The sequence below is a fragment of the Amyelois transitella genome, chromosome 18 (assembly GCF_032362555.1).
Source record: "Amyelois transitella isolate CPQ chromosome 18, ilAmyTran1.1, whole genome shotgun sequence".
NCBI classification, from domain to species: Eukaryota; Metazoa; Arthropoda; class Insecta; order Lepidoptera; family Pyralidae; genus Amyelois; species Amyelois transitella.
In genome coordinates, this window is record NC_083521.1 from 884667 (window position 1) to 894592 (window position 9926).

The following is a 9926-nucleotide window of genomic DNA, read 5'->3' on the forward strand; positions in this document are numbered from 1 at the left end:
TTTTCTACTTCCTAGAATTTTCCCACATCCTTGCCTGTTCCCGGTCCACGAAATACTTAACTAGCTGTGCCCGCAACTTCGTCCGCGCGGAATAGTTGGAATAGATGGGCTAGCAACCTGTCACTATTTGAATCTCAATTCCATCATTAAGCCATACACCTGAACATGGCCTTTTAGTATTTTCAAGACTGTTGGCTCTGTTTACCCTGCAAATGATATAGACGTGACTATATGTTTGTATAGGAATTAATGTAGTACACTAGACTCTTGCCCGGGGCTGCGCTTCTGTGGGATATTACAGAGAAAAGCATTTGTTATTCTTGAAGTTAGGTACCTATTCTTTATTATTATATCATAACTTTGTTTTATAATATTGTAAGTCTATCATAATTTTGGAAAAGTTTAATTACACATTTTAGCTCGACTTCATACACATATTATTGAGCCATCTCTGAATAAGTAATCTCATGGCCTACCTTAAGGAAATGTCCCAGATACGTAAATGTAATGTACTTACATACCTACCGGCGACATTTATTAGGGAAAGGCTGACTTTGATCTCGGAGAGGTAATGTATTTCCTCGCGTTGGAGCCGTCAAAGGAAATTTGAGGAGATATCTACGTAGGCACTTACTTACTACAGCTCGAGAAACTCGAGTGATCAACCAGGGATGATATAATTTTATACTTCGCGATGTCAGGAAGTTCTTAGTGGGATTTGGTTACTATTTCATATAAATCATATAAAAAATGAATAAGTTTCAAATACATTGCTACAATTAGACTTATGTGTTTAAGTTTCAGAATTGATTCGGCGTATTTGTCTTCTAAGAATAATGATTTGTCCTGCCCAAAAGTTATTGACGAAAGAAAAGTTCAATGCCAAACGGGTTATCATATAAATAAAAAAGATAATTACTTAGATGCAATCACTAATAAGTATGAGTGTGACGATAATTTCTGATTACCTTCTATTTTTATTGTAAGACTAGCTAGGCCCGCGACTTTTTCAATTCGAACCAGTAGTTCCCGAGATTAGCGCGTTTAAACAAACAAACTCTTCAGCTAACCACTACTGTTTTTTGTACTACAAGAACTAAATTGATTGTACAACATGTAGCCACGAATTTCTGCGCATAATGAATTATTAACAGCCCATTTAAAACGCTTACCTGGACAAAAAAATATTAAAAATCTCCGTTAAGTTTGAACCTCATTCATTCTCAAGTGGCCTCCAGCAATTCCGTAGGACCCTAACTTCCTTTCATGTAGCCTTCGGTCGCGGCGAAAAAAAGAAATTAAAAAAACTATTGATCGCGCATAAACCCGAGCCACTTCAGACGCGCATTGTCCGTATCCGCCATATTGGAAAACATTTTGACAGTTGCATTTATAAAAAAATATAATTAGGCGGTAGATCAATACTTAGTACCTACGTTGAAATCTCAATGTCAGTTTACATTTATCTTTATCGATGTTGGAGTGAGTGCCTGTAGGACAAATAACGAGCAAGTCTTAAAATAAACAGCAACATAAAAGAGTCGGCTACCATCACCTATAGTTTCCAATTGGTCAACTCCATTCTTAAATTCAAAAATTCCCATACGTGTACCTGCAGTGTCACATTTGAACCGTGAAAAGTCGGCGGGCGAAATGTCGCGAAACCCGCGCCTGTTCATTTCCCATAAACCAAGATCTAGAATGTTCACTTCACCGTGAACTAATGTGTCAAAGGTTTGTCTTCATCAATGGCATTCGTTTGTACTAATGATTTTATAAGGGCGGGTCTGCCAGCGGGACGCGCGCGGCCCTGCTGGGCTCGCGTGACTTCCAATGACGTCACGCGGCGCGCGCGCTGCGACCCGCCACCGTTCCAAATACAAATTCCATTTGACAGATGAATTTGACTTCTTTATGAGGTCTTGAGAACTTGTAAGTGGCGTTCCGAGTACTTTTGAGTGGACTCGTCCGAGTGTGAATGAGCAATTTCCGATTTGATGGGAATGTGATTTCGCAAGATGACGTGCAATGACGTGAGGGTGAGAACTAGAACATATAGAGCTCTAGATATCTTTTACTTAATTGTAAATTAAAATAATTAATTGCGACTTGTTTAATTAGTTTACTTGTTGACTTGTTTAGGCGAGAGATAGAGACTAAAGCAGCGGTTTGTTTCGGGTCTTGAGTTCATCTTTATCTTCAGTTGTTACCTCGCACATTATCTTAGCGACTTTACTGTTTTTACCTACATCCGTAAGCATACTTATATGACCTTAGTCTAAAAATTGGTAGGTAGTAGTAAGTATATTATGACTAGGCTTACTCTATATATAGGTAGGTAATTAAACTATGCAAATTCAGTTCAGATTTGCCGTACATATTCATACAGTCAAGAAGTAAGTAATGCACCTTATACCTACTTAATGTAATTGTACTGTTGTCAAAGAAGCTATTTAATATTAAGTAGTACTTATGCATGTAAATAAATTATTTCGATTACGTATATAGATACCTATTAGTTATGCAGCTTTGAACAATAAATACTTAGCTGAGTATTATCCTAACCCATACATACATATGTTCACGTCTATATCCCTTGCTATTTGGCTTAATGATATAATTGAGATTCAAATAGAGGTTGCTAGCCCATCGCCTAAAAAAGAATCCCAAGTTTGTAAGCCTATCCCTTAGTCGCTTTTACGACATCCATGGGAAAGAGATGGAGTGGTCCTATTCTTTTTTGTATTGGTGCCGGGAACCACACGGCACCTAACCATAACTAACCCTTCGATCATAATATGTACTTATATCTATACTATTTATGATCGAAGCTCTAACCATTTTCAATCCATTGGATTCTAAGTGGAAAAACGAGCAGTCCATTTTCTCAAAATCAAAACACATATGGAAAATCATTCATATTCAACAGATAGAGGCTTCCATTCGAAGCCGCAATAAAAAAAGTGCCGCACGCAGAAATGAAAATTGGTTGCCCAAACAAACAAAAAAGTTACAAATTGTTTTAGTTTCCCCCAGATTTTCACATTCGGCGCACGCTCCGCGCGTCTCCCTCATTGGTCGCTTCCTCTGCGCGTTGATTGGCCCACAATTTGACAGTAATGGCGTTAACTCTATCCTTCCCATTTCAAAATGATCTAAAATATTTTTTTAATTATGGCTTTTTGAACCTTATTCGTATAAGTTAAAGTTCAAAATTGTAAGATTACTAACAGACGTTTGTGATGCTCATTGATTGACGTTCTCCCCTCTAGACAGATGTTGCTACACTTTAGTAACAATTTCGCCCACAACTCGTTTCAAAAGCTATTGTGTAACATTTTTTGTATTATTTTGACTAATTCTTTTGTCGTGCGGTTGGTTAGATTTTATCGTTGAGGGAGAGTTAATTCATTGGATGCGTTTTTGTTCAGCGCTACTGGTTTTTAAATAGTTTTTGTGTAATGTTGTTTTATTACTTTTTTACGATAGTATCATCACTTATAAGGACACGTGATTTTTATCGGTGTGCGTAATATATATTTTTGTATTGATCGAAATAATATTCGTTTTGAAAGCTGGATTATCATAAGTATCATTAAAAATTATTGCTTTGTACGATAGCCCAGAACTGTGATATAGTAATTGGATAATATGTAGATATTATATGAATAAATAAATAAATATAAATATATACGGGACAAATTACACTGATTGAGTTAGCCTCGAAGTAAGTTCGAAACTTGTGTTACGAGATACTAACTCAACGATACTATATTTTATAATAAATACTAAATGAATGATATAAATCTTTATCTTTATTAGGTTTATATTTTTCCTTGCGTGAAAGAGCTAATAGTCTCGCAAAGACCGAAAGTCCACAATCGGCCTAATTAGAAAAAAAAGTTTGTAAAGTGTACCTAACATAAAAAAAAAATATAATACTCTATGTATAAAATGTAAAAAGGCGACTATTAAGGAATATAGGCACATTTATCTTGTGCAGCTTTTACCACAATCGAATGTTTGTTGAATAGGTTGTGGAGGTCAGACGGATAACACTTGCCAGACTTACCCAATTCAGCATTATGGTCGAAAGGAATACTCCGGGCTCCTTTTCAGAGAGGTGAGACGAGGGCGAAACTAGGTCATTGATGTAGGTACTTAATAGAAGTAAATCCATGAATAATAGACAAAAATTGCTGCTACATTTGGCGACTAAACCGCTGGGCCGATTTTAATGAATTTTGTATGAATATAGTTACTTATCAAATAAAAATAAATTAGATACTTTTCTTCTGTCTATTTCTACGAGAGCAAAGCATCAGGAAAAATCTGTTTCAGTTAATTTAGTTTAATCAGCAATGCAAGACTTTGAATAACCATGAAATTTTAAGTTTGTAGAATCTCTGATTTTGCCACATACTGAAATATATATATATATATAACTGTATATAAATTTAATCCTTATTTAACAAATTATCGGCCTATACTATTCCTAAGCTGGCTTGTCATGTTTCCAGCCGAGCGCCCCTTTGAGCGTTATTTTTTATACTTTGTGCTTTTTAATAATTTGCGCGGCTGTGGCGCTGCGCTGGCGGTCGAGCGCGCCACTCGAGCACGGACCCAAAAAATCTCGAAATTCACCCATGTGTCGCATCGGTTTTATAAATTTTGAGGTTCCGTAGATTTCTATTTTTGCTAAATTGGACGTACTACTTTTAATAATGAAAAAAACGTATTTTTTAAATTATTTTCAACGATAGATAAGTCATACGCCACAATAAGCGCATAGGTAGGTAATAACATTTGCATGATATTGCTGATTGCACAAAACAAAAACCATTTTTAGGATAAAAAAAATTTTTTTTTTGGACCCTTTCCTCATAATACCGACAAGATTTAAGCGATTTAATTTGTGACAGATTTGGACAAGATTCTTTAAAATCTAAGATGAAATTAATCAAATTAATATACAGATTCTATCAGAAACAATATGTGGAAATATGTCTTCTTAATAAAAATATATTTTTTTATACTTCCTTATTTAACTAAATTTATAACATTCAATTCTTCACTTTTATCTTACGGAGAAAAATTTCTCCAGCGTCCGTTGAGCGCGGAACTCTAAGCTGCAGGAACCTACCATTTGACGTTGCATTATTATGTATTTGGGAAAAAGTCCATTGTTTCGTAATCTCCCCCGGCACTCGAGTCGAGTGTCGATTGAACACCATGGCCTATGTGAACCCATTGTGAACAATTATGTAGTACACGGCTGTTCGCAAGCCCGCTGAAAGGTGCAAGGCGCTAATGTAACGTATTATGTAAGTATGTAAAGTTCAATGGGAAATATCGCCCTTTCATATCGCAATAAGAAATGTTTGCTTGGAGCGTCACTTTAAGATTTTATGATTGTCAAATTATGTACACGATGTTAGTATGTGAGAATTGGATGTTAAATACAGTATTTCAAAATTACCTGTTATCAGATAAATACGTTTCATTATAAAATAAGTTTTGCAATATACATTTTAAATAACATTAGTCTGTTTTCATTTTACCAGCACGCAAAACAAAATCGTTATTTTCCCGTCGATCACAAACTCTTTGAGCTTGCTACTACCGGCAAAATAAAAGCTGTGCACAAGCGGTATCAAAAAGCCGTATATTCATAATATTTCAGTGTTTTCAGCACACATTACTGGCCTTTCTCTCGCAGCAATTCACATCAAACGGAAACGTCCTTTGTGTCTGTATTTCCCCGTTGTTCCCAACGCGCCATTAGCGGGTACAGTCGCGCACGAAAGTGCTGACAGATCGCGCCTCGAGTGCCTAAAAGTCGATGCTATACTTTCAAAAGTATAATCCCTTCAGCCTCATGAAATGGCTTTGTGGAGATTTTAAAGCTTCTGGCTTTTAGATTAGTAAGAGGGTATTATGTCATAATCTTCAACGTTTTTAATCGCTGGAAACTCTAGATTTTTAACGATTTCTCTCTGATAAACTGTAATGGAAAAGCTTTTTGCAAATTGTTACAGTTAATATGGCTTTCTCCCCCTTTAAATAAATACTAAGTATAGTTATTTCATGACAATGGTAATTTTGATTAAAATTATTAATTATTTTATTATTAATATAAAGTAATATAATAATAATAAGTAAAATTGTGTAGTCACTGTAAATTATTGATAAATATCAAACATGGTATAATCTGTGGATTTTTACAGCAACGGTTAGTAGGTACCTACTTATTCCATTCCTATATTAATAAAAAACAAAACATTGAACTTCGTTTTCTCATTATGACACATTTTTTACCTATAAACTAATATAAAATTTTGCATAATTTGGAATAAATATAAATCTAATTAAAATTAGACACTTGACTAGGAGACTCAGCATAACGAACTAAAAGAATGTTATGTTGGACAATAGCGCCACCTGTCAGCGTCGGATGTCAAAATAATGACGACGGGATGAGAATGGATTAAAATAAAGGCTTTTATTGAAGAGGTTTGATTTGCTAAGTCATCCTCTGAGGCGAGATCCGAAGGTAAACAGAAAACCCGTTGGGAGCGAAGTGAAATGTGTTGTTAGCTGATTTGTTATTTCTAACGTTTCCATACCTAGCTGTCAACGTGTTATCTAATGCATAAGAAAATCTAATCTCGCTATGTAATTCAACTAAAAGTTTAATAGGTTACTTTCAAAAAGATTTATTTTACAACATCTTGTAATTCAAAGATTTAATAAAAGTGCAAAGAATATGGCCCATTATCGCGTGATCCACGTTAATAGTGAACGACTGGTAAAAATTGGCCATTATTTGTACTGAACCAAGAAAACATAAAACTTTAAAGGTTGGGAGTCTCGCCCTCGTGATAATGAGACAGCTGGCCGACTGCTGTCATGATAGAGATGCTGACACACCTCGCCACCGTGACCACGTCTTCTCACATTCTTGACATACCTATATCTTGTGCTTTACTTTATCTCAGAATTACTTACTAGGGATTTCTTTCCGAGATTAATGGGATCCGTTCATAGCAATTGTGTTTGCGAAATAATAATAAAAAATGGTTAGGTAGTTAGGTTTATAAAATGTGTAAGGAGTGAATGAGAATGTTGGAGTGGTAAAGCCTAGACGAACGCAACTTGATCAAATTATTCTAGAAAAAGGTCTGGTCAAGTGGAACCAACGAGCTTGCATAAAGTGATTTATAAATGTATGTATATTAGGCGAAAAAAATACTTATGCTGGGATGTAAAGATGTAGTCTGTGCCTATCCCTCCGGGTAAGATTAATAAACTAATAGGCACCTGTATAAAATGACTTAAAACAAATATTGATATAAGTTGGTCTGGGATGGGGTGGGAGTCTGCAGACGCCTGTTTGCAGTCACCTTTCTGCTTTAGATTAGTTCTGCTGAAATAACAGTTTTCTACAAAGAAAACTTCCGTCGCTAATAAATCAGTTACATGCATTTACAGCGTATATTTACATTATTCTACTTGCTATTTGTTTATAAATGTATTAAATAGTTTTAATGTTGATCATCCCATAAAAATCTGTTGTAAAACCAATGACGAAAACATTAAACCAAGCTAAAACATTAGTTCCTTAATAAATTCATTACAACGCACGCCCGTGCTCTATCGATTGTGGCCTCTTTGGCCGAACGTGCCACAGACAATCGGCGCGGTGGCGCTTCTCTACGCAACCGTTCGTAACCAGAAAACAGCACCGAATTACCCGAAAACACGGGAAAATACTCCTTATACTGCAACACTCAAAGTTTGCAGTTCCCGACGGCTAAATGGTGGATAAAGCATTCCAAATTCGAATTTTCCAAAATAGATATGTTGGAGCCTGCGTTTCCGATATTTGTAGTAAAATTTTCTTTATTACTGCATGTTAGGGATGATTTTCCAAACTATGAGGATGATGGACATGTTACATTTGTGAATCTTGGAGTGGCGCTCTTTGTCTCTGACTCACTGTCAAGCGTACTTGTGTTTTCCCGCGTTTTTTGTTCTAATTAGTCAACCCCTCAACCTTCGCCGCTATAGGTATATGCACTTGGGGACTAACAAACACTGAATCTACAAATACTTTTAGAAAAAAAAAATCAAATTAAATTTCTATTTGTTTATTTTAATTTTGTCCTTTTCCTACAAAGACGTTTCTTTTCATCATAAAAGATTACTAAGTAAGTACCTACCTACTTATTCACTGTTGTCTAGTCTTATATCAATCCACATAGGTACACATCCACACTATTAATAAAGAGAAAAAATAATAATATTTGTGTGTTTGTAACGAATAAACACAAAAACTACAGATCCGATTTCAAAAATTCTTTAACTTTTAGAAAGCTTTCGCCATTAGAATCATTATCTGATATTGCCATAGGCATATATTTGTTTTGAAATAAAAAAGATTTCAGATAGACTTATCAATATTTATAAAGTAATCTGTGAAAACAACGCTTCCAAAAATCTTTCATCGGTATTTTCTGGTCTTCGCTTTCAGATATTTTGTTGACACCAATACCTCAGATTTTGTTTATTATTCTTCTATGGTATGTTTGCACCCCTATTACACTGCAACATAAATGTATGTCCGAACATCATTTTCTACTCTTTAATTTTATAATTGCAAATTAAATAAGATCTAATAATTTAACGATCTAACGAATTAATTTATTTTTTATAGGTTTTCTCACAAACCGTTCTTTCACCCGAAAGATTTTCCAAACAACCCCATGTCGAAATATAACCTCAAAAATTCATAGCTCTGCATAATTCACGGCCTCAGCTGCATTGTACCCAGCAATTACATTCCACGCAGCGTCTTAAGATCATGAATGGTAAATCTTGGGCCCTAATGGAGCCACCCTTCCGAGGGTCGCATTCATGGCTCCGAAGCCCCTGATACACAAATTTGTTTACCGATCGCGTAAGTACATACGATTCATTTTTTTCATTGGGATTTACGTGGTCTATTACGGTTCAGGTTTGACTTGAAATAGAATAGAAATGGGAGGGTTATGTTATATATATGTATTTAATGTAGAAACAGCAATGTTCGTTAGTGTTTAATTTCATCAAAATTTAAGAATTGAAAGGAAGTAATTTCGCAAATTACTATTTGGGTTAGGCTTATTTTATGGAGTAAATACCTACCTAAGTGCTTACATAGGCATCCGGTAAAACATAAATTCGGAAATTCTTACGAGTATTAAAACTCCTGCCAAAACCTAGTTTAATATACTTGATCGATTTCCAAAATGTATCATATTTGTTAATGATACCTAACTAATAAGCTGACGTTTCATAATTAGAATCTAATCTACGTCGACTACACACGTGCCATATCGTACGATCGATGTGAGCGCCGCCATGTTGTGACGTCACTCACAATGCCACGTCCGCCAAATTCAATTAACATTTCCGGGTTATCGACAGTATCAACTATCAATCCCTCTATTTTTGCAGAAAAAATTATGTAACAAACAAATAAGAATACATTTTCATAATAAAATAATATCTAGGTTTTACTCCTGTAACATTTTCAAGTGATAAAAGTATGTAGTTTCTTTTGTTAATGAGCTCCTTCATGGACACCTGGGAATATTTTCTCTTTATGTTCAATTTGCATTTATTAAAATTTCGCGTTCGCCGTTCGCCGAAACTTTTCATAGGCGCGTTTTAATGAAACCTGCAGCTACCCTCCAAATTAATACAAATGATTAACCTCACCTGACTGACGTAAATCCCAGTAACCCGACCCAAGATATGCCAATTTATCCTGAAGAGGCCAATAGTTTTCAATTTCGCCGCCCTCACCTGTCCTTTCGGCTAATCCACCATTTTATTAGCGTGCCCTCCTAATGCCGCGCACGTGCACTCTTCCCGCTTTGTTC